Here is a 27,049-nt window from a genome sequence, read left to right as displayed (position 1 = left end):
CTTCCCATAAAAATTATATATTCTGATATGGAGAGGCTGCAGTTAGACATTCTAACATTTATTAGGGGTAAAAAGAATGCCAGAATAGCTAGCAAAATTATGACGAAGCATAGGAGCCTGGGCGGATTGGGGGTGCCGAACTTGATCGACTACTACTACTACAAGGCCTCTAGATTGGCCCAAGACACACTAATACTCAGAACTAAACAGGAGGCTCTTTGGATACAGCTAGAATCAGACATCTGTGTCGGACAATGGGTGTCGGACAACCCATTGTCCGACACAGACGTCTGAAAGGTCATCTTATCTTCTTGCCGCATCTAGCAAGCTAATAGATATTGTCTGGGAGTGTAGAGACCCGTAGGTTTTGAAAGGAAGGTGTGTTGCCGCTTCGGGCCCTGATTGGCTGTCGGTAGCGTGTTCCTGACCATCGATTGGATTTTGCCTTGGTTGGTCTTCCGGGCGACGCTGAGGTCCCGGTCCACTTGTGAAGGCACAATTCAGTGCCACTTGGCTTGTGAGTAATATTCTTTATCACTTTGCCACTATATTTGTTTGTAGCGATATCACCCTATTTGGCGTCTTCTTTCCTTCGCTACAGATAAGGTCAAATTAATTGTGCATGGATATATTTCAATTTTAAGTAGAAATATTTTTGCAATATACTTCCATTAGCAAAAGCAAAAATAATTCTAGTAAAAGTGATTATTGTTTATTATCAGCACATAAACATATCTTGTGAGGGCCATGCACAAGTACTCAAACGCTACACTTTCTCAAAGAGCTTGGTGGTCTGCATTGCCTCAAAGTAAAAAAACTTAATTTGTGGCATACAACCCACTGTCATGATTTCAGCTACAGACTATACCTTTAAATCATGATCGCCGCCCTATCCTTGCCCTATTTAAGTTACAACCTTACTTCACAGCTTTGCTTGATTATTGCAGTCTGTGGGTTGTCTGTTTCCTTTCACTCACTGTTCACTGCAAGCTAAATGAAGCTATTTCCTATGTTCTATTTCAGTGATTTGGGAACCTTGTTTTTGCCTCTCATATTATTATCTGCAATTTATCAAATCTGCTCACTAATAATCTACTTGAGGATTTTATCTCAACACCTTTAGTAAACAGGAACTTTTGTTTACTTCAACTTTAACCGGAACGTCTCTTCTATCCAATACACCTTGGTGACGTCATCCACGCAGCCTTCATCCTGTACGCGCAGCGCGTCAGCCTCACCTCAAACGCTGAGTACTCAGCACGGACCAACACAGACAATCTCTTGCTAATACCGGTAAATATTCTCAGTCCAATATTCGGATAAGGTATGTACATATGAATTACAAAAAGCATGCTGTTAATGAGATCTCCAACAAAGGCCATAAAAGTACACTCTCCACCTCGTATTTAATTTTGCGTTCACAACGCATTACTCCTCATTCATTTTTCCTGTTAATACGCTACTACAAATCAACATTTATTACGATCTCAATTTTCACATTATTACTGACCACAACTACAAATTGTTATCTGAAAGATATCCAAGTATTTTGTCTTTATTGTGACTTGCTCAATTACTTCAGTTATTTTTGTCTTCATTACTGTTTATTATTACTTATCATTCTAATTTGGTTTGAGTCTCTCTGACTGTTAGTTTAACAGTTCAGTGAATAAAAACAATCACTTTTTCCTATAGGAATTTGCTTTCTTTCAGGATCTCTTTAACAAGACATGTTAACAGAGAGAAAATGAAAGCATACATACATAAATATAGTGATAAATTACTAAAACTTAAAGTTTATAACAGTAACTATCACAGAATAATCAAGCCCAAAAAAAAGATTAAATATTCATTTGCACTTAATTCCAGATTAATCATGGATCTCCTAGAAATGTCCAATCAAATTACTTCACTGAATCAAAAGGTGGAATTATTAGCCCAAGGATTAACAGAAATAAAAAATGAGAATAGTACTTTAAAACAAATTCTTAATGAATTTATTTCTCAAAAATCCACTGAAATACCTGAGCCTCATGTTAATCCCCCCATACCATTCAGTGGTGATCGCACTAAATTTCGCGAATTTAAAAATGCTTGTATGTTGCTCTTTACTTTGAAACCTAGAACCTACCGTACTGACAAAATTAAAGTTTACACTGCCATATCATATCTGTCAGGAGAACCTCGAGCATGGGCTGATAGGTTCTTAGAAAGTGAAGATCCCCTACTAAACTCATTAGAAATTTTTTTCCTTACTATGGCAGTACTGTATGATGACATCAATAAACAACAGACTGCAGAACAGAGGTTAAGATCCCTCAAGCAAGGGAAAAGGGCAGTAGAGGATTACATAGCTGATTTTCAGCTATGGGCCACTGATTCACAGTGGAACTCAGTCAGTTTAAAAAATCAATTCCGTTTGGGTCTATCCAAACACCTGAAAGATGAACTTTCAAGGGTGGACTATCCAGAGACACTAGAAGCTCTTATTAAATTGAGTATTGCTATAGATAGGAGATATCGTGAAAGAAAGAGTGAAAGACATCAATTTGAAGGCACTCTTAAGAAACCTTATCATTCCTACTCAGAGAAATCTACTACCAATCCTGTTCCAATGGAAATAGGGACAATACGCGGTCCACTTACCCAGGATGAGAAACAAAGAAGACGACTTGCCAACCTATGTTTATATTGTGCCAATAAGGAGCATGATGTTGCAAGTTGTCCAATCCTTCTACGTCAAAAAGAAGGGTAAGTTGAATAAAGATTATAAATTTGAAACACTTTTAAAACCAACTCTCCTTGTACTAAACTTGTCTTTACAGTGGGATCTTCAACAACTGCAGAACGAGGCAATCGTTGATTCAGGAGCTGATGGTTTATTCATTGATGAATCTATTGTGAAATTAAATAAAATACCTATTGTGCAGAAAAACTCTCCCCTTTTCGTAAGAGTTATAGATGGTACACAAATATTAAAAGGTCCTATCACTCACCACACAATACCACTATTGACAATCACCCCTGACGGTCATAAAGAATTTTTAACTTTTGATGTAATCCCTAGGTCAATACACCCAATAATTCTAGGTTACCCCTGGTTGCAGAAACATAACCCATCTATTGACTGGTCACAAAATCATATAACATTCACTTCACAATACTGTCTTGACACCTGCTATCCCTATCTGACAATAGGACATATATCATCAGTCCTACCTGAGGATTACATAGAGTTTAGTGACGTGTTTAACCTAAAACATGCTAAAACACTACCTCCTCATAGGCATTTTGATTGCCCAATTGATATTAAACCTGGGATAGAAATACCATCAGGAAGGATTTTCCCTCTCTCTCAGAAAGAACTAAAACATATGAGAGAATATTAAGATGAAAATCTAAAAAAAAGGTTTTATCACCCCTTCATCTTCTCCCATAGCTTCCGCTTTTTTCTTTGTGACAAACAAAGACGGAACACTCCGACCAATCATAGATTATCGAGCATTAAATGCTGTCACCATTAAAAATAGATATCCCCTACCACTCATCCCAGAAATTATTGAACGTCTTCATGGAGCAACCATTTTTACTAAGCTTGATCTTAAAGGAGCTTACAATCTAATTAGAATGAAATCTGGGGATGAGTGGAAAACAGCTTTTAAAACCAGATATGGATTGTTCCAATATAACGTTATGCCATTTGGTTTAACAAACGCTCCGGCAACATTCCAATTCTTTATAAATGAGATCTTTAAAGAATTGATGGATGTCTGTGTTATTGTGTATCTGGATGATATTCTTATATATTCCAAGAATTTAACAGATCACAAAAAGCATGTTAGATGGGTTTTAGCTACCCTGAGAGACCATCATTTATATGCTAAGATGGAGAAATGTCATTTTCACAAAGACACAATCAAATTCCTTGGGTATATCATCTCACCCAAAGGTATACAAATGGGTCAAGAAAAACTAACTGCTATAGCTAATTGGCCTACACCTACCTCTGTAAAATCATTGCAGAGGTTCTTGGGTTTTACCAATTTTTATAGAAAGTTTATTAATCACTTCTCTTCTATTGTTCAACCTCTGACCCAACTAACTGGGAAACAGAAATATATATGGGATTCTAAAACAGAACAAGCTTTTCAACAACTAAAAAAAGAATTTACTACAGCACCTGTTCTAAGGTTACCAGATCCTGACTTACCCTATACATTGGAGGTTGACGCCTCAAATGTGGGAATAGGAGCTATACTCTCACAACCTGGACGGGAGGATTCTTTTCAACATCCTGTTGCCTACTTCTATCGTAGATTATCACCAGCAGAAAGAAACTATTCTGTTGGGGATAAGGAATTGCTGGCTATGAAATCTGCTATGGAACATTGGAGACATTTACTTGAGGGTACCACTCACCCATTCCAAGTGTTCACGGACCACAAGAATCTCCAATATCTTAAAAAGAATAAAACATTATCATCCAGACAAGTTCGATGGGCTTTGTTCCTTGATCGATTCAATTTCACACTCTCCCATATTCCTGGAACTAAGAATATTAAAGCTGATGCCCTTTCAAGATCTTTCGAAGCAGCTGAAGATTCTGATAATCTAACTCATGTAATTCCTCTCTCTAAAATAATCGGATCTACAACCTTAGTGTCATCTGATTTATATCAAGCACAACAATCAGATTTAGAAATACCTCCTATCTGTAATCCTGACTCTGAGTCCAGACTTTTTAAGTACAAAGAAAGAATTTATGTACCATTCTCTTTAAGAGAACAGATCATTCAGCAACATCATAATACTCCATTAGCGGGACATCCTGGTATTGAAAAAACAAATGAACTAATCAATAGAAACTACTGGTGGCCACATATGAAGTTGACTATTCAAGACTACATTTCTAATTGTCAAATCTGCGCAACTAAAAAGAAAGAGCATCACAAACCTTATGGATTGTTATGTCCATTACCTATACCACAGAAACCTTGGGATACCATATCCTTAGATTTCATTGTGGATTTGCCACAATCTCATGGCCATAACACAATAATGGTAGTTGTGGATCATCTAACAAGACTGGCACATTTTATTCCCTTAAAGAAGACACCTTCTGCCATCACGACTGCTACCGTTTTTAATAACCACATCGTACGGTTACATGGATTACCATCATCGATCGTATCAGATCGCGGAAGCCAATTTACCTCTAAATTCTGGAGATATCTATGTCAAACCTTGCAAATAACCCTTAGGTTCACAACCGCATTTCACCCACAATCTAACGGCCTCACTGAACGTCTGAATCAAATTTTGGAGCAATATCTCAGATGTTTTATATCAACACAGCAGAATGATTGGTATACTTTGTTACCTAGCGCTGAATTCGCTTATAACAATTCTACCAATTCGTCAACAAAGGTAACCCCATTTTATGCCACATATGGTTATCATCCCAGATCTTACCCCAACACTCTAACTTGTACACAGTCACCTTCTGTTTCTTCATACACTGACGCATTAAAGACGGTCATGACTGCACTACAAAATCACCTGAGCAATGCTAAAAAGTCACAGAAACTGTATTACGATAAAAAGAGAACACCTGCACCGGTGTATAACGTTAATGATTTAGTCTGGTTGTCCACAAAGAACATAAAATTACCAGTTCCTTCCAAGAAATTAGCTGATCAGTTTATTGGTCCATTTCCTATTAAGAAGGTCATTAATGAGAACGCAGTGACTTTGAAACTGCCACCAACCATGCATGTTCATCCCTCCTTCCATGTTTCGCTTTTGAAACCTTACAGGGGACAAGGAATTCCTAACCCTGTTTTTCCTGTTCTGGATCCCTTGGATTACGAAGTGGATGTCATATTGGACTCCAGACGTCGCAGAGGAACACTGAAGTACCTTGTTCACTGGAAAGGGTATGATGACAGTGAGAACTCTTGGATTCCGATCCGCGATATGAATGCACCTGCCTTGTTAAAGGATTTTCACTCAGCTTTCCCTCTGAAACCTAGACCTCAATCCTGTGAGTGGGGTCCTTGAGAAGGGGGATCTGTCATGATTTCAGCTACAGACTATACCTTTAAATCATGATCTCCGCCCTATCCTTGCCCTATTTAAGTTACAACCTTACTTCACAGCTTTGCTTGATTATTGCAGTCTGTGGGTTGTCTGTTTCCTTTCACTCACTGTTCACTGCAAGCTAAATGAAGCTATTTCATATGTTCTATTTCAGTGATTTGGGAACCTTGTTTTTGCCTCTCATATTATTATCTGTAATTTATCAAATCTGCTCACTAATAATCTACTTGAGGATTTTATCTCAACACCTTTAGTAAACAGGAACTTTTGTTTACTTCAACTTTAACTGGAACGTCTCTTCTATCCAATACACCTTGGTGACGTCATCCACGCAGCCTTCATCCTGTACGCGCAGCGCGCCAGCCTCACCTCAAACGCTGAGTACTCAGCACGGACCAACACAGACAATCTCTTGCTAATACCGGTAAATATTCTCAGTCCAATATTCGGATAAGGTATGTACATATGAATTACAAAAAGCATGCTGTTAATGAGATCTCCAACAAAGGCCATAAAAGTACACTCTCCACCTCGTATTTAATTTTGCGTTCACAACGCATTACTCCTCATTCATTTTTCCTGTTAATACGCTACTACAAATCAACATTTATTACGATCTCAATTTTCACATTATTACTGACCACAACTACAAATTGTTATCTGAAAGATATCCAAGTATTTTGTCTTTATTGTGACTTGCTCAATTACTTCAGTTATTTTTGTCTTCATTACTGTTTATTATTACTTATCATTCTAATTTGGTTTGAGTCTCTCTGACTGTTAGTTTAACAGTTCAGTGAATAAAAACAATCACTTTTTCCTATAGGAATTTGCTTTCTTTCAGGATCTCTTTAACAAGACATGTTAACAGAGAGAAAATGAAAGCATACATACATAAATATAGTGATAAATCACTAAAACTTAAAGTTTATAACAGTAACTATCACACCCACTGATGACTTTTTGAGAAAGTGTAGTGTTTGAACAGTGGTGCAGAGGCCCTCACAGCATATGTGCGTATGCCGCTGGAAAAAAAAAACCACTAATGATTTTTACCAGAAGCTTTTTTTCCTAAACAAAGACTATTGAAAAAAATGCTTCTAATGTTTATATTTGTAAAATGCCTGAAGTGATATAACATTAATAATGTGCAACAAGTAAAAACTTCATCTGATATCCGTATGCAAAATCTACTGAACTCTGTGTCCCATAGGGGGTTGGGAAAGTTCCGTTATTTTATCTGTGCATGGGCTAGAAGGGAGGTTTAGGGGACAGGGGTGAAGGGTTGTGTAATTCAGGCATTAGGGTGTAAGTTTGGCAAAGCTGGGAGTATGTAAGGCGTTTATCATAGTTGAGGCTTGTCATGCATTCAGTGAGTTTTGCGGTTGTGCATTGAGTGCATTTCAGCACAGTGGGTAGTAATCTGTCAAATGCACAAGTAGAAGTATAATCAAGTTCACACTGAGAAAGTGACAAAAGTAATTTAACAATAACAATGAGTGAAAGATGAAAACTTAGCTGACATCTGCGTGGTTAGTCCGCTGTTGGAGGGGTTTCCTGTTGAGATTCATCCTGTAGGTGAGCCAGTGAAGGGGGGGGAGTTGAATATCCAGGTTCAGTGTCCTGTTGAAGTTGGGTAGATCTGTGAGGTTGCGGAATGTTGATGAGTTATTGTCCTTGTTGGCAATAATACAAGTTGGAAAGCCCCATCTGTAGGAGATTTTGTGTTCCCTGAGCACTACAGTAATACATTTTAAGTTTCTCCTTTTTTAGAGTGTCGTAGGGCAGAGATCTGAAAAGACATGTATCTCTATGCTGGCATGTATAAGTGGTTGAGTTTGGCATTTCTGGTAATATCTTCTTTATGCTTAAATGATAGAAGTTTCACAATGACATCTCTGGGTGGTGCTTTGTTCAGGGGTTTCGGCATGAGCACCTATGAGCTCTCTGTGTGTGTACTTCTGCGGCTGTGGGTGTATAATTGATGGTCTGGGCCTCAGTGTAGTGCTTCTAATCCGGTCTGGGGACTTGCAGAGCTGTGATAAAAAGCGATTTGAGTGTGTCAGTCTCAGTCAAAGAGTGGCAGAAAGTAAGCTTTTGTTAGGGTTATTAGCAGGCATCTTTTGCAGTTTAAACCCAGACAGGGGTCCTGTCTCTTGTGCCGGTTATAATGAGGCTGACTCTTCTGTATGCCGCAGGCTGAGACCTAGGGGTGAGATATTTCAGAGTCTGGTCTGTGGAAGTGATATTGTATTGGGTAGTTAGAGTAGTGTTGCTGCTGTCAGGTATGCAGTCAGGATAACTATGGGGCAGGTCAGGTGTCGCATCGCCCTTTTTCCTTTACTCTTTTACCTCAGGCCACCGGGGAAGTGTTGGACCATGTAAGTCTGCTAGGCCGCTGGACGCAGCAGTTAGCTGCAGCGGATACTACTGCTGCTAGGCTCTCTGCCGTGGTGCTTTTATGGAGGTTGATGTCAGCGGGTGTATATCTGGGCCCTCTCTGCCCGCTTCTGGATCTCGCGATTTGTATTGCGTCGCTCTGGGTTTCTTTGATGCGGTCAGGCCTGGGCTAGTGTCGGCGGCGTATGAGGGTAACAGACCTCAGGTTCACACTGAAACCCCACTAGGTAGTACGGCTTTGGAGTTTAGAGGATCGGGTCAGTCGGATCCGTTTCCTTAAGCGCCCAGGGCGGCTCGCCTAGTAGGGTCGGGTCTCTGTGGCTGTTTCAGTGCACACTGGGGTAATTGGTGTGTCTGTGAAGTGGCCCCTTTTGTTAACTCATGTTTGGTTGTTTATGTTGGGGATGGATGGAAATGGTAAGTGCCCCTACTATTAGGCTTTTGCACATGGGGTATCGGAGCCAAGCTTAGGCGACCATTCTCCTGCTTGTCCAGGCTCCGCCCCGGCTTTTATATATATATATATATATATATATATATATATATATATATATATATATATATATATATATATATATATATATATATATATATATATATATTATTTATTTTTTTATTTATTTATTTTTTATTTTTTTTTTCTTAGGTTGCTTTCTTGGATTTGTCTTTTTAATCATATGGAAAAACAAAATGGTATGATCAGTATATTTGAATTATATTCTTTTACAACAAGACCTAAAGATTATTGGATACAGTTCCATGCTGAAACTTTTTAAGGGGATATTTTAATGCAAAAATTCAATGCAATATTTTTTTTCATTACTGATGCTACTGTTACAATATGAGTAATTTGCTAAATATGATCAAATTATATATATGTATGTGTGTGATGTGACTGCTTAGTGTTCAGCTTGCTGAAAGTTTCTCAAGGACACACCTGTTCATGGACAGGAATAAAGCAGTAAAATCCTTTAGTTAAAATAGTTTAGTGAAAAAGTCCAGAAGTCAGAAGCCATGTGCGCAGCTGTCCAAAAGTTAGAAATAGCATAGAGGAATAGGTAAAGTGCAGAGATACAAATTACTTTACAAACAAAAATATACATTCTGCTGTTATGATGAACCAATCACACTGTTCGCCAACCCAAAATGATAACAAGCATCCGCCATTATCCATTTTGGGAAATATTAGCCGAAGGGGCCTGTCATTTAAAAGGTATATAAGATGGAGAGAGAGAGAAAAAGAGAGAGAGAAAAAGAGAGAGAGAAAAAGAGAGAAAGAGAGAGAAAGAAAAAGAGAAATTAAAAGAAAACGAGAAAGAAAAAGAGAGAAATAGAGAGAAAGAAAAAGAGAGAAAGAGAGAGAAAGAAAAAGAGAGAAAGAGAGAGAAAGAAAAAGAGAGAAAGAGAGAGAGAAAGAAAAAGAGAGAAAAAGAGAGAGAAAGAAAAAGAGAGAAAAAGAGAGAAAGAAAAAGAGAGAAAAAGAGAGAGAGAGAGATAAAGAAATAGAGATAGATAGATAGATAGATAGATAGATAGATAGATAGATAGATAGATAGATAGAGAGAGAGAGAGAGAGAGAGAGAGAGATCTATTAGAGCTGCAACAACTAATCGTCATAATCGATTATGAAAATAGTTGTCAACGAATCTCATAATCGATTAGTTGGTTTGCAAATAGTTGGTCTGTGCACACCACCAGCTGCTTCACTCCAATGAACTCCTGCATTTGGTATTGTGTTTTATGGTTAGGTCCTTAGCCTAAAGGACGTCTACAGACGTCTACTTTTCACTTTTTCAGGACAGTATACGTTTACAACTACCCCTGGCTTATGTGCAACCCAGATACAATAGTCATCATTTGTATTGTTTATATTAAATCTGGTGATTTGGAACTATGCTTTTCATGATATAGTGCCAAGCTTGTTGTTTACACCTTGCCCCTAGATTGATGGGAGTTATTTAAATTGATGTGCACTATTATTTGTTTGCACAATTATTAGCGTATTGCTTGCTATTGTCGATTATATGTACTATATAAATAAATGTAGAAGAAGACCTAATAGTAAACAATGTTATTACATAATAGAGTTAAACAATATTCAACAATATTATACCACAATATTTATATATCAAAAAAGCTCAACATAAGTACATCACGTCTCCCAGGAGTATGCTAGAAACATATTTAGACAGCGAGACCCCATAGCAGATGTGTTCGTCACTTGGCAGATGAGAGAGTGCTGAAGGTAACGACACAGCCAACATAGCTTTTTAATGGGCATAGCTTTTTAATAAAATGCTAATTTTATTGTTTTTAATAAAATGCTAATAACATTGTTGTTTACTATTAGGGCTTCTACCACTTATCCACTGTTATCAGGTTTATTATGTGTAGTTTCATCCTTTTGTACTCACACTTTAAGTTATGCTCTTTGTGCTTTATGTGGTCTCCGTGTCATGGATTGTATTTGAGACCTCTTGTTGCTCTATTATAGCACGGTCCAGTGTTGGGGTTTATAGCCACACATTTTCCAATCCGATTTCATGACACGGCTACCACAGTTATCTATAGCTGTAGCCTTATGTCGGGCCATTCACACTACGCGCTGTTTATAGCGGTTGCTTTGACAACCGTAGAGTTACACTGTTGTGAGCGTGAGGGCACGCATGCGCGTGAGTGTGAATGGACATGACATACTATTCTGTTGCCGCCGCCCCCTGTATATACCCGATCTGTTGCCGTGGTTACGGCGGTAGCCACGATATGACGTCAGATAAGTCGGCGTGAGTCTATGACGCTCACGGAGCTGATTTGGATTGCGGTGGTTTGGCGGTAAATATTTTGTGTATTTAAGGAATGCCAATTTTAAGGAGGTTTGTTAGGAGGTTGAGGTGCTTAGTTGTACTTGTTAAGGTGACATTTGACAAAGGCACAAGATATGTGCCGAAACGTTATGTCTTTTTAATCATATGTATTAAAGGATGCTTTTAATTTATAAAGCCCAGTGAGTGCCTGCTTTTTTTCTGGACATTCTATCTACTGCTAGCAGTGCACCTTGGCATATTATACTGATGGGGTAAGATTGTGCTGTCCTGTTTGGATTCTATGTTCTTGCCTTTGGCTTTTGGGACAAGCACTCCCCTTATATAACACAGTATCTGTGGACTTTGCTTCAGTGCTACACACCTGGAACCATCTTTGACAAACTGTTTTAACCTGTGTGTTTTTTATCTGGCCTATATTTCTGGATACACTAGAAGTTGAACCATGGCAGAGGCTGCAGTGAACATGGATAACCTATATTATGATGAAGATTTCAACACAGATCCCCTGGCGTTCACGGATGAGGATGCAGAGAGGATAAGAATTTCTGATGAGCTGAGTGAGTTGAGAGGTGACACACCCATTAATGTATACCATAAATTGCTTAACCTACGTAGATTAATCTGGCTACCATAGAAAAAAAATTATTCCTAGAGGCTTCAGGGTCAAGAACATACCAACTCTAGGCAGACAAAATGTTGATTTTTGTAGAAGATGGTGCTCCATACTCAATAAATGTGCATATGACCTCATACTTCTAGTCATTGAGGAAGTGACCAGATTAGAAGCTAAGATTAAAAATGAAATTGAGGTTGTTAAAGCAAATAGTTTGCATGTACTTACTGAGGATGTGAGTCAGGAGTGGATTGCTACATTGGATGGCTTGGTTAATAAATACCGTAGCAATCTAATTGCATTTAAAAATAAAAAATTGAATAATGTAGAAAATTATTATAGGGGAAAAAAAAAGTATACAAGTGGTTGTATGGGAAGGATGAATTGATACAAAATAGACGCCACAGAAATTTGCGCTCCACAAACACCCTAAGTGTGGTGGACAGTAGTGGAGGTGATTCCTCCAGCACGGAGGGCACCTCAAATGAGAGGCCTGCCATTGATAATACACAAACCACACAATCTTTTTTAGGGGTGGCCACACGTTCCACCAAAAAAAAAACCATAATGCCTCAGGCCAAAAAAGGCCAAAAGGATGTAAGATCAGAAGGGGAGGGTATAGACCTCAAACAAAAAAGAAATGAATATTGTTTTCAATTTAAGTAGTAGGCCTTTAAGTGATGCTGATAATTCTTTGTTGAATCAGGGGTTTATCTTATGTTCCTACTACTAAATATGACCCCTTTTATAAACTTGTGGACATAAACAGATTTCAGCATCAACTTAAACTTAGGGACCATTTTAGGGGTCAGGCATATCAACCTGAACCTTTTAAAAAAGCTTCTACTTATGAGCCACCAAATACTCATACTTCGATTAGAAGTTATACACGACTACTTACAAATAACATCAAAGCTACGTCACAAACTCAGATTTATCCTAATCTTAATGTTGCTGAATCCAAAGCACTTAAAGATCTAAGCAGTGATATGTCTATTATCATCCGCCCTGCGGATAAGGGCGGGTCCAAAGTCATCCAAGACTATGTTGACTATCGTAAAGAGGCTCTCAGGCAGCTATCTGACAGTAACACCTACACCAAATTGAAGGGTAATCCTACTGTAAATTAAAAGGAGTATATTGATAATTTTCTGCAGCGCAATTTTGAAGCTGGCATAATAAGTGAGAGTGAACTATCCTTTCTGACCACTGACCATCCCACTATACCAGTTCTGTACTTGCTCCCAAAGGTGCATAAAACACTTGTTAATCCACCGGGCAGGCCTATAGTGTCTGCCCGTGGTTCAGTGCTTACCAATTTGGCTGTCTATGCTGATTCGTATCTACAGAATGTGGTTAAAAATACCAAATCGTATCTGAAGTACTCACCGAGTCTACTTAGGATACTTAAGGAATTTCCTGACTTACAGGCTAATGACATTTTAGTCACCATGGACGTTGACAGCCTCTACACTGTTATTCCCCACATGGGGGGTGTGGAGGCTGTCAGGTCCATGGTGACAGGTAACATACATTACAATGGACCACCAGTAGAATTTCTATGTGAATTGTTATCTCTCTGTTTGGAGAGGAATTATTTCAAATTTGAGAGCAATTTCTACCTACAGATAGAGGGTACTGCCATGGGTTTGAACGTGGCACCCACGTACGCAAATATATACATGGCCTGGTATGAGCAAGAACTCATGAAGCCCTTTGATCATCCTTATTGTGAGATACTATACTTGCTACATTGACAATGTGTTCCTGATATGGCGGGGCAGTGAGGCTCTGTTGCGTGAGTGGGTGTCAGGTTTGAACTCCATGGCGAACTCCATGGCAAGCCCCATTAGGTTCAAACTTGAGTTTGACCTAACAAATGTACAGTTTTTGGATTTGAATATCTTTAAGGTTGATGCCTGCGGTGAACTGCGGTTTGGAACATCATTATACATGAAACCGACCGACCGCAATTCACTTCTTGATGCTAGAAGTTTTCACCCCAGGCATCAAATGCCATGAACGAGATACGAGATATCCAGGAGAAGTTGTTACACACAGATACTACCTCGAATACTGGGACCTTGATCATACAACCCAAGGAACAGTTGAATATGATCACGACATATGTTCCCAAGTGTGAGAATTTAACTGGAGCAGTAAGGAAACATTGGCCAGTGTTTGAAAGTGATTCCACCCTGCCGTTTCGGAATATGTCGGCACATAGGATGGTATATAGCAGAGCTAAAAATCTGAGGGATATTCTTGTTAAGTCTGATTCAACTACACACTATAAAAAGGATACCTGGTTGAAATCTTCAAAGAAGGGTTGTTGCCCGTGCGCCAGCTGTGTCACCGGTAATGGTATGATGATGGGTGATACCTTTCAGCACTCACATAACAATCACAGATTCAAGATTCACCATCGCCTGACATGCACTAGCACGAACGTCATATACATCCTGATTTGCCCGTGCTCCAAAGTGTATGTGGGCAAAATGGTCACCACCTTTCGTGAAAGGATGGCCAATCACAGGATCGTAATAACTTTAATTTGCCAATGTTATTTGACGATATGGAGCATTTATTGATAAAAGAAAAGAAGCTCAAATGGGGCATTTGGACTTTAGAGAAATACTTAACACAAAATATGATACCAAGGGGTCTCAGAATGAGTAAATTCCCGACCTTTGAGACAGAGGATCAGGAATTTATAGAAATGTGGAACAATGTACTAAGTGACTGTTCAATAAGGTTGATGAAGCTTTTGATTACTTTTAAAACAAACCTTTTGGTTATGATTAGATCTGAGATTGAAGAGGTGCAGTTACTTTTGAATAACTTTTGCAATGATGTTGATTATCCAAATTTTGACAATGTATTACAACGTACCCTTTTAGAGGTTAAGAATGAGCTAGTAGGCATTAAACACAACAAGTTCATTAGAGATAAAACTGATTATGATAATAACAAGGTTTACATTTGGAACAAGAGTCAGAGGTCACAAGCCAGGAGATTTCAGATCCAGTCCAGAGGAGGTAGATGTGGGAGAGGCAGAAGACGTAGAGGTAGAGGGAACAAAACTGTGTCCTTTTCTGAAAGTGAGGCAGATTCAGGAGGTGATAGCTCCCAGTCAGAGAATGAAGGGACCTTTTCCCAGGATTTAGTGGAAATGAATACTAACTATAACAGGACAGGGGGCTATAACCTCCCCCCACGAGGAAGGGGAAATAGGCCAGGCTTTGGTAGAGCAAGGGCCTTACAGCACACAGTACAAACTAGGGACAAGCAGAATCAGTACAATAGGTATCAGACATCTACTAATTATTCTAATTACTCTTATCCCTCTACACAGCAGGGTGCTGGCAACCATTCCTATGCATGAACACACTATGGTACCAGCAACCGCCATCATCCATCTACACAGCAGGAGGCTAGTAATTATTCCTATCCACCCACTCAGCAGGGCACTAACAGTGGACAGGTTAGGGATGAGGAATTGTTACAGCTGGAACAGGTTTTTCGGATAGGCCAACATCCGAGAGATGGGGGGGGGCACGAGCACACAGATACCCCAGCAAGGAAGATATCCGCTGAGGCAGACTCGTGCCCCGTCCAAATATGTACCGTCCTAAACCTGTCCAGCCACAATTTGACCACTGAGGAAAGGAGAGTGTTGTCCTATGGTCTTGGTTTTGTACCCACAGTGAACTTTAATCTGTTTAAGACTATGCTTGATCTTAACAAATTTGTTCGCAATATTACTTTGCGTAAACACTTTGGGGACACTAACCAGGACCAGACGTTAACAACACCTGGGCATGGTGTCCATAATACATGGCCCAATGAGTTGGGGTTCATGGAAACATGTGACCTAATTGCCCTGGAAGAGCTGGAAGGAGAGGGGTCTACATCAATTGATGAGACAAATAAGGATATTATTAAAAGATATCGTAACCCCTCTACCTTCTACCCTTTACAGAGCAGAGGTAACATCATTGAAACCTTTTATAAACGAGTGGAAAATGACTTAAGACAATTATCCTTAACCAGGATGACAGGTTTTAATAACCTAACTAAGAACGAACGCCTGGCCCTCAAGTCATTAGAACAGAATCCTAGCCTGGTGATCAAGCAGGCAGATAAGGGGGGCTCAGTGGTCGTAATGGACAGGGCTGATTACATCAGAGAAGCCCTGAGACAGTTGCAGGACACTGACAACTATGAACACCTTAGACAAAATCCCACAAATAAATTTCAACATGAGTTAGTGCACCTTCTGGATGGAGCAGTGGAGGACGGTCTAATTGATTTAGAAACATCCAAGTATCTTTATGTAGAACATCCAGTGATCCCACTGTTTCACCATCTACCGAAGGTGCACAAGACCCTAGAGAATGTACAGGGCAGACCTATAGTCAATGGTATAGGTTCAATGTTGGAACATCTGTCCGAGTGGCTAGATGGGATACTACAGCCCTTGGTTAAATCCCTCCCTAGTTATACTAGGGATTCTAAACAGGTGTTGAATAAGGTTGAAAATATGAGATGGTTACCGGATTGTGGATGGCTCACTGTGGATGTGGTCTCACTGTACTCTTCTATACCCCATATTTGGGGCCTAAAAGCAGTGGCATATTTTTTGGAGAGTGGGACTACGCACAGTGAGCCTTTCAGAAATGTTGTACTGGAGGTGACTCAGTTTTACTGTCACACAATTATTTTCAGTTTGAGGGGGAGTTCTATCTGCAGAGATGCGGGACCGCTATGGGTGCAAAGTTTGCGCCAACCTACGCCAACCTGTTCATGGGTTGGTGGGAGCGGTTCAGCATCTATGCAGATGGAAACCCCTTCAGGCCTGCCATCATGTTGTACCTACGCTATATTGACGACTTGCTGTTTGTCTGGCGGGGCGAAAAGGAACAGGCAGAATGCTTTGTGGATTATTTGAGGACAAATGACGTGAACTTACGTTTTACACTCGAGTTTAGTAAGAACACAGTACATTACTTAGATTTAGAATTGAAGGGGTGGCCAACAGGTAGAGTCACCTCAGAAGTCTACAGAAATCCAATATCAGGTAACAGTCTCTTACATGCTAAGAGCTGTCATCCAAAGCAAATGCCGTATTCAGTAGCTAAGGGACAATTTGTACGGCTGAAACGCAATTGCACTTTGCCCCTTAGCTATAACAAACATGCGGATGAATTGGAACAACGCCTACTACAGAGAGGCTATAATAGAAAGATCATTAAAAAAGCTAGATATGAGGTTAATTCCCTATCTAGGGAACAACTTCTAAGGGATAAGTCACCCGCCAGAGAGAATCAAGGGAATAAATTGACCTTTGTCACAGACTATTCGGCTCAGTATGGTGAAATCTGTGACATAGTCAGAAACCACTTTCGTCTGTTAGTAGCAGATGATACCCTTGCAGTGACTGCTAGGAATGGCTGCAGATTCTCCTACAGGAGAAATAAGACCATTGGGAACTCAGTGTCGCCATCCATGCTTAGGAAACCAGACTCAGCAATGGCATCATCATCCTCCTGGCTCAGACATAGAGGTACCTACAGGTGTGGCTACTCAAAGTGCAAGGCCTGTAAGTATGTCCAAGTGGGGACCACTTTCTCTTCGGTAGTAACCGGTGAAACCTTTGACATTACATCCTGTTTAAATTGTAGATCATCTTATTGCATCTACCTTCTCTGGTGCTCAGTCTGTGAACTGCAGTACATAGGTTTGACCACCAGGGATGTTAGATCTAGGATTAGGGAACACCTGTCCACCATACGGGTGGGTAAGAGCAGTACACCTTTGGTCTCCCATTTTGTTCAGCGACATGATAAAGACTGTCGCTCCTTGAGATGGATGATTGTAGAAAAGGTTCAACCACAGAAGAGAGGGGGTGACCAATTCAAGATCTTATCCAGACAGGAAATGTATTGGATTTTTAGGCTCCAGACTAAAAGACCTCTGGGCCTAAACTCTGAGTATGATTTTATTAATCATTGGAATTAGATTGTGGTTACCTCTGGTATAAAGGTTTCAATTTATATATTAATCTGAAAATCTAAAATTAAAATTGAAACACCAAAACTAAAGAGATTTTTGGAAGCTTGTAATCTTTGGTATTTAATCATAATACACACACTTGTGTGATTTTTATATGCTCCATTGTCCTCTTATTTAAAATTTAAAATATATATATTTTCAGAAATACATATACACAATAGGATGTTTATAACATATAATTTAAATGTATGTGGAGATTAAAGTAAATGCTCCTTTTAGGTACTTCGTATATATATGTCAAGTTATTGACCATAGTATATATATATATATAGTATTCCAGTTGTATATGTGTCTTGTATTTGGGACTAAAAGTTAGCGCCCCTTTCAAGTATTCTGGGTATATATGCCATGCAAGTTGATCAATGTATAGGTATCACAGTACATGCTCCATCCCCTGTGTCTTTAAATTTCAATTATTGACCCACCAATAGCATTGGAGTACTGGGTTTATAAGGTATTTGATTTTAAAGGTTTTAAGGACTATGATTACGGCGTTCTGGGCCGAAACATGTCAGTCTGTTTAACAATAGGGGTGTTTATCCCCTCTCTCTATATGTTTTAATTTTGTTACAATAAAGTTTATTTTTATTTAAGTTTGAGGTGCCTGGCGAATTTCCTTTTCTTTTCTGCAATCACAGGTGTGCCATACGTGAGGCCCTGAAACAGGGCAAATCGGATCAGCCGGTGGCACGGCACTGCACTGCATTGAATATAAACACACTGTTTCGAGCATACGCTACATGCTCATTGATCAGGAGCCTCCTCTAATTAGGGGTGGCAATCGGGCCAATAGATTACAGCAACGAGAGAGCAGATGGATCTACTGTCTTGATACTCTGGCACCTAAGGGGCTGAATACATACTTGGACTTTAGCCCATTTTATTAAAAAGCTATGCCCATTAAAAAGCTATGTTGGCTGTGTCGTAACCTTCAGCACTCTCTCATCTGCCAAGTGACGAACACATCTGCTATGGGGTCTCGCTGTCTAAATATGTTTCTAGCATACTCCTGGGAGACGTGATGTACTTATGTTGAGCTTTTTTGATATATAAATATTGTGGAATAATATTGTTGAATATTGTTTAACTCTATTATGTAATAACATTGTTGTTTACTATTAGGGCTTCTACCACTTATCAACTGTTATCAGGTTTATTGTGTGTAGTTTCATCCTTTTGTACTCACACTTTAAGTTATGCTCTTTTGTGCTTTATGTGGTCTCCGTGTCATGGATTGTATTTGAGACTTCTTGTTGCTCTATTATAGCACGGTCCAGTGTTGGGGTTTATCCCCACACATTTTCCAATCCGATGTCATGACACGGCTACCACAGTTATCTATAGCTGTAGCCTTATGTCGGCCCATTCACACTACTCGCTGTTTGCTTTGACAACCGTAGAGTTACACTGTTGTGAGCGTGAGGGCGCGCATGCGCGTGAATGGACATGACATACTATTCTGTTGCCGCTGCCCCCTGTATATACCCGATCTGTTGCCGTGGTTACGGCGGTAGCCACGATATGACGTCAGATAAGTCGGCGTGAGTCTATGACGCTCACGGAGCTGATTTGGATTGCGGTGGTTTGGCGGTAAATATTTTGTGTATTTAAGGAATGCCGATTTTAATGTTTGTTAGGAGGTTGAGGTGCTTAGTTGTACTTGTTAAGGTGACATTTGACAAAGGCACAAGATATGTGCCGAAACGTTATGTCTTTTTAATCATATGTATTAAAGGATGCTTTTAATTTATAAAGCCCAGTGAGTGCCTGCTTTTTTCTGGACATTATATATATATATATATATATATATATATATATATATATATATATATTAATATATATATATTAATATATATATATATATATATATTCATTATTAGCTTGGTTCTCTTGGTATCCCTTGTTGAAGAGTAAAGCTAGGTTGGCTCAGGAGCATCCACGTGTCTTTAGCATTTTAGCATTGTACGACACACCAGTGTATAAAATTGCTGCAAACATTATTTAAAACACTGCTGCCAAAGAGTGCTAAACACATGCACACTCCTGAGGTTTACTCTTCAACAAAAGATAGTAAGAGAACAGAGTAAATTGGTAATAGAAGTAAACATTTTGCACATCAATTCTGCAACATAAATTAAAGCAAGCTTTTCTATTATGTTCACATGAATTGTGGGATGAGAGAAATTTTTAGCAGTATTAGTAAATCTGTGTCTGAATTCATTTCAGAGCTCTATGTTTCTAGCACTTTTTTTTAGCACCTAGATCTGTGTGTTTACGCACATGGGGTAAACTTGTGCACAATGCATTGAGTCTATATTTATATATCCTGCACAATTTGTTTGCTGCTGGAATTATGTTTCTTTGCGCATGCACAGTATATGTGCCAGAGTCCCTAAAGCAGGTATAGTTTTTAATAGCAGCATTTTTATAAACAAAAATATAACGCAAAAGTACTCCTATTCCAACCTGAAATCCGTGCAAATACATTTACATGTTGAACATTATATCTTTTAATGCTTTTTTCCCTTAAATGTTCTTTTTGTTTCACCTGGTCTGTACACTGCAGTTTCTATCAGTCCCGCACGCCCATCACTTACCCTGCACAGTGCAAGCACTCCTAGTTCTACCTCAGGCTGTCATTGAAAACTTCCGCATCACGTGACTCGGTTAACTTTATAGAGTATTTTTTTTAAAGGGTTCACCAATCGGATGGCGCTGAGGCGGTGCTAATGCTCCTAATGCCGACATTCGATTGGCTGGCTGGGCAGTGGTACTGCAGTGCTAGTATATGTTGCAAAAGTCGAATTGATTCATACAAGCTAATCACATAAATATATATTTAGATTATACCACCGTATTCACTTTAGTAAGGACACAGTTATATTCTACTTATTTTAAATGAGTGATATAGTCCCTTACCAATAATGTATTTTACCAAGTGAAGGTATTTTAAACTCATGTAGTATCTAACTTGAAATGATGATAATATTAATACAGTGACTTACATCGCGTGTTTAGCTGTATTTATATATTATAAAGTTGTGCTTGTTCCATTCTCAATAGAGCGACTGAAGCTCAAGTTCTGAAACATAAGAGACAATAATCTGACACAGGTTTATAAATCATCTTGTCACTTACCCTGGTGCTTTGTAGCTCTGGTCCATCTATGTTTTTCTCCACCTGTCCCTGTATACCCCGCCCCTTGTATGGCCCAACCCTGTACCAACACAAGTTTTTTTCCCTCAACGGAACATGAAACACATTTTACTTTCATTTTTCAGTTAGTGTACATTAAAAAAGAACTTTTCAGTTTACTTCCATTATTAAAGGGATATGAAACACACAGTTTTTCTTTTGTGATTTAGATAGACTATGCAGTTTCTAATTTATATTTTGAATTTTTCTTCGTTTTCTGTCTATCTTTAGTTGAAAAGCAGGGTCATATGCTTAGGAGCCAGCCCATTTCTGGAGCTCTATATGGCATCAGTTTTGAAAGAATGTTATCCATTTGCATTTTGCAAGAGCACTAGATGGCAGCACTATTTCGTGCCATTTAGTTCTCCAGAGGCCTACCTAGGTAGCGCCTCAACACAGAATATCATGGGAACTAAGCAAATTTGATCATAGAAGTAAATTGGATTTTTTTTTTTTAATTGTATGATCTGAATGACAAAAGAAACGTCTTGGGTTTCATATCCCTTTAAATGTATCCTTTGTTGAAAAGCAGATCAGTAGGCTCAGGAGTGTGCACATGTCTGGAACACTATATAGCAGCAGTTTTGCAAGAATATTTTTAACATTGTACAAACACTGCTGCCATCTAAAAATTAACAAAAAGTAACAGCACTACCTAAATGTACTATCTAAATCTAACCTTATGTATCAGGGGTGCACGAGTAAGGTATCGCCTACATACCCAAAACTCATACAAATAAAAAATACTCAAGCACTCCAAATAGATCAAATACTGTAATATATATATTTTTTTTAAAATATATTTATTGTTTTATACAGAAAACATGAAATGACAAAGTATTACTTAGTTAGACATTCCAGAAAATGTGCATTCAAGAGGTCTTGAGCAGAATGTTACATATAGTCATGCCATGGCCTGAACTAGCAGGACAAACAAATATAAAGTGGTGACAGCGACATGGTATGGCACATCAACATAGAATATGACGAAACAACACCCACCTAAACAAGACAAAACAAAACAAGACAAAACAAAGCAAACCAAGCAAGACAAAACAAAACAGAACAAAACAAAACAGAACAAAGCAAACCAAGCAAGACAAAAAAAAAAAAAAAAAAGAGAAACAGTAAAAAAAAAAGGAGAACTCCAACATGTACTTCTCTGAGCTATGATTTCTAGTGCTATAGTGCAACTTCTCTTATAATTTCCCCCTTTAATACTGCATTTTGAATCCATGCAGAATAATGGGGCTATAAGTCTGAATTTCTACTGGATTTGAAAATATATAATTACTCCATTTTTTAAAGAAGAAATCAATTTCATTTTCTGCACCGCTTGAAGTTTCATATTGTTCCAATATTAATTTGGTGTCTAACATGTTAAGGAGCGTAGATAGAGCAGGCTTTTTAGTAGATTTCCAAGAGGAAAAAATGACATTTCTTGCACAGAGTATTATAAAATGAATAAAGATTGTGTTCTCTTCCCTGTTATATTTCTTCAAAAAGATAATTTCAAGCTTATTCAAGACTACTTCATACTTTAAAATGTTAGACAGCCAGAAGGACACCTTTCCCCAAAACTGATTTACCTTAGGACACGCCCATATACAATGAATCAAATTGGCATTAGGATATCTACATCTAAGGCACTCATAGACTTGCACTTTATTCCACCTTCCTAGATCCTCTGGGGTGATATATACTCTCGGCTAGATTTAGAGTTCTGCGGCCAAAGGGGTGCGTTAGCTACGCGTGTATTTTTTCCCCCGCACCTTTTAAATACTGATGGTATTTAGAGTTCACAGAAGGGCTGCGTTAGGCTCCAAAAAGGGAGTGTACAGGCATATTTACCGCCACTGCAACTCTCAATACCAGCGGTGCTTACGGACGCGGCCAGCTTCAAAAACGTGCTTGTGCACGATTCCCCCATAGGAAACAATGGGGCAGTTTGAGCTGAAAAAAAACCTAACACCTGCAAAAAAGCAGCGTTCAGCTCCTAACGCAACCCCATTGTTTCCTATGGGGAAACACTTCCTATGTCTGCACCTAACACCCTAACATGAACCCCGAGTCTAAACACCCCTAACCTTACACTTATTAACCCCTAATCTGCCGCCCCCGCTATCGCTGACCCCTGCATTACACTTTTAACCCCTAATCTTCCGCTCCGTACACCGCCACAACCTACTTTATCCCTATGAACCCCTAATCTGCTGCCCCTAACCACCGCCGACCCCTATATTATATTTATTAACCCCTAATCTGCCTCCCCCAACGTCGCCGCTACCTACAATTATTAACCCCTAATCTGCCGACCGGACCTCACCGCTACTCTAATAAATTTATTAACCCCTAAAGCTAAGTCTAACCCTAACCCTAACACCCCCCTAAGTTAAATATAATTTTTATCTAACGAAATAAAATAAATCTTATTAAATAAATTATTCCTATTTAAAGCTAAATACTTACCTGTAAAATAAACCCTGATATAGCTACAATATAACAAATAATTATATTGTAGCTATTTTAGGATTAATATTTATTTTACAGGCAACTTTGTATTTATTTTAACCAGGTACAATAGCTATTAAATAGTTAATAACGATTTAATAGCTACCTAGTTAAAATAATTACCAAATTACCTGTAAAATAAATCCTAACCTAAGTTACAATTAAACCTAACACTACACTATCAATAAATTAATTAAATAAACTACCTACAATTATCTACAATTAAATCAACTAAACTAAATTACAAAAAAAAAAAAACACTAAATTACAAAAAATAAAAAAAAGATTACAAGAATTTTAAACTAATTACACCTACTCTAAGCCCCCTAAAAAAATAACAAAGCCCCCCAAAATAAAAAAATGCCCTACCCTATTCAACAATAAAAATTGTAAAGCTCTTTTACCTTACCAGCCCTTAAAAGGGCCTTTTGCGGGGCATGCCCCAAAGAATTCTGCTCTTTTGCCTGTAAAAAAAAACATACAATACCCCCCCCCAACATTACAACCCACCACCCACATACCCCTAATCTAACCCAAACCCCCTTAAATAAACCTAACACTAAGCCCCTGAAGATCTCCCTACCTTGTCTTCACCACGCCGGGTATCACAGATCCGTCCAGATGAGGGTCCTAAGTCTTCATCCAATCCGGCTGAAGTCTTCATCCAAGCAGGGGCTGAAGAGGTCCATCATCTGGCTGAAGTCTTCATCCAAGCGGGGGCTGAAGAGGTCCATCATCCGGCTGAAGTCTTCTATCAAGCGGCATCTTCAATCTTCTTTCTTCCGGCTCCATCTTCATCCCGCCGATGCGGAACATCCTTCCTCCACGACGAACTCCCGACGAATGAAGGTTCCTTTAAGGGACGTCATCCAAGATGGCGTCCCTTGAATTCCGATTGGCTGATAGGATTCTATCAGCCAATCGGAATTAAGGTAGGAAAATTCTGATTGGCTGATTGAATCAGCCAATCAGATTCAAGTTCAATCCGATTGGCTGATTGGATCAGCCAATCAGATTGAGCTCGCATTCTATTGGCTGATCGGAACAGCCAATAGAATGCGAGCTCAAGCTGATTGGCTGATTGGATCAGCCAATCGGATTGAACTTGAATCTGATTGGCTGATTCCATCAGCCAATTAGATTATTCCTACCTTAATTCCGATTGGCTGATAGAATCCTATCAGCCAATCGGAATTCGAGGGACGCCATCTTGGATGACGTCCCTTAAAGGAACCTTCATTCGTCGGGAGTTCGTCGTGGAGGAAGGATGTTCCGTGTCGGCGGGATGAAGATGGAGCCAGAAGAAAGAAGATTGAAGATGCCGCTTGATAGAAGACTTCAGCCGGATGATGGACCTCTTCAGCCCCCGCTTGGATGAAGACCTCAGCCGGATGATGGACCTCTTCGGCCCCCGCTTGGATGAAGACTTCGGCCGGATGATGGACCTTTTCAGCCCCCGCTTGGATGAAGACATCGCCCGGATTGGATGAAGACTTCGGACCCTCTTCTGGACGGATCGGTGATACCCGGCGTGGTGAAGACAAGGTAGGGAGATCTTCAGGGGCTTAGTGTTAGGTTTATTTAAGGGGGGTTTGGGTTAGATTAGGGGTATGTGGGTGGTGGGTTGTAATGTTAGGGGGGTATTGTATGGGTTTTTTTACAGGCAAAAGAGCAGAATTCTTTGGGGCATGCCCTGCAAAAGGCCCTTTTAAGGGCTGGTAAGGTAAAAGAGCTTTATAATTTTTATTGTAGAATAGGGTAGGGCATTTTTTTATTTTGGGGTGCTTTGTTATTTTATTAGCGGGCTTAGAGTAGGTGTAATTAGCTTAAAATTGTTGTAATATTTTTATAATGTTTGTAAATTATTTTTTTATTTTTTGTAACTTAGTTCTTTTTTTATTTTTTGTACTTTAGTTAGTGTATTTATTTGTAGGTATTTGTATTTAATTTATTGATAGTGTAGTGTTAGGTTTAATTGTAACTTAGGTTAGGATTTATTTTACTGGTAATTTTGTATTTCTTTTAGCTAGGTAGTTATTAAATAGTTAATAACTATTTAATAGCTATTGTACCTGGTTAAAATAAATACAAAGTTGCCTGTAAAATAAATATTAATCCTAAAATAGCTACAATATAATTATTTGTTATATTGTAGCTATATTAGGGTTTATTTTACAGGTAAGTATTTAACTTTAAATAGGAATAATTTATTTAATAAGATTTAATTTATTTCGTTAGATAAAAATTATATTTAACTTAGAGGGGTGTTAGTGTTAGGTTTAGACTTAGCTTTAGGGGTTAATACATTTATTAGAGTAGCGGCGAGGTCCGGTCGGCAGATTAGGGGTTAATAATTGTAGGTAGCGTCGACGTTGGGGGAGGCAGATTAGGGGTTAATAAATATAATATAGGGGTCGGCGGGGGTTAGGGGCAGCAGATTAGGGGTTCATAGGGATAAAGTAGGTTGTGGCGGTGTACGGAGCGGAAGATTAGGGGTTAAAAGTGTAATGCAGGGGTCAGCGATAGCGGGGGGCGGCAGATTAGGGGTTAATAAGTGTAAGGTTAGGGGTGTTTAGACTCGGGGTTCATGTTAGGGTGTTAGGTGCAGACATAGGAAGTGTTTCCCCATAGTGTAGGTAGATAGCGGCGACATATATGTAGGTGTCGGCGGTGTTAGGGGCAGCAGATTAGGGGTACATAGGGATAATGTAGGTGGCGGCGGTGTGCGGTGGGCAGATTAGGGGTTAAAAAATTTTAATAGAGTGGCGGCGATGTGGGGGGCCTCGGTTTAGGGGTGCATAGGTAGTTTATGGATGTTAGTGTAGTTTAGAGCACAGTAGTTAAGAGCTTTACGAACCGGCGTTAGCCCAGAAAGTTCTTAACTCCTGGCTTTTCTCTGCGGCTAGAGCCAAGACTCTAAATACCGGCGTTAGAAAGATCCCATTGAAAAGATAGGATACGCAATTGGCGTAGGGGGATCTGCGGTATGGAAAAGTTGCGGCTGGAAAGTGAGCGTTAGACCCTTACCTACAAGACTCTAAATACCAGCGGGCGGCCAAAACCAGCGTTAGGACCCCCTAACACTGGTTTGGACGGCTAACGCAGAACTCTAAATCTAGGCGTCTATTAATTAACTTAATATGGGATTCATATGGGATTCGCGCAAAGCTAGTTGTGGGGTAGCCGCCCATGCCCTTAAGATACTTTTTACAATTATCTTGTTCTCTATACCTGCAATATCTAGGGACCATTTTGCTCGCAGACGTTCCATAGCCGTCTGGCCTTCTTTGAGTAATAGATTATACCATTGAGAGATAGACACTTTGCCCTT

General features: G+C 39.2%; 1 protein-coding gene across 2 annotated transcripts in view; it reads right to left on the bottom strand.

Moving 5' to 3' along the window:
- GBA1 (glucosylceramidase beta 1) overlaps window positions 1–21,195 on the bottom strand; it is a 209,805-nt gene extending 188,610 nt beyond the window's left edge. The window contains exon 1 of one of the 2 annotated variants that reach the window (XM_053703377.1): window positions 21,151–21,195. The gene's annotated coding sequence lies outside the window, so the exon portion shown is untranslated. Of the gene's footprint in view, window positions 1–20,609; window positions 20,661–21,150 lie in introns of those variants that run through there. The other variant, XM_053703368.1, reaches the window with a different exon arrangement.
- Between the last annotated feature and the right edge of the window lie 5,854 nt (window positions 21,196–27,049).

This window comes from Bombina bombina, chromosome 1 (assembly GCF_027579735.1).
Source record: "Bombina bombina isolate aBomBom1 chromosome 1, aBomBom1.pri, whole genome shotgun sequence".
Lineage (NCBI taxonomy): Eukaryota > Metazoa > Chordata > Amphibia > Anura > Bombinatoridae > Bombina > Bombina bombina.
The sequence above is the reverse complement of the archived record's forward strand: the minus strand, read 5'-3'. Positions and strand labels throughout refer to the sequence as shown.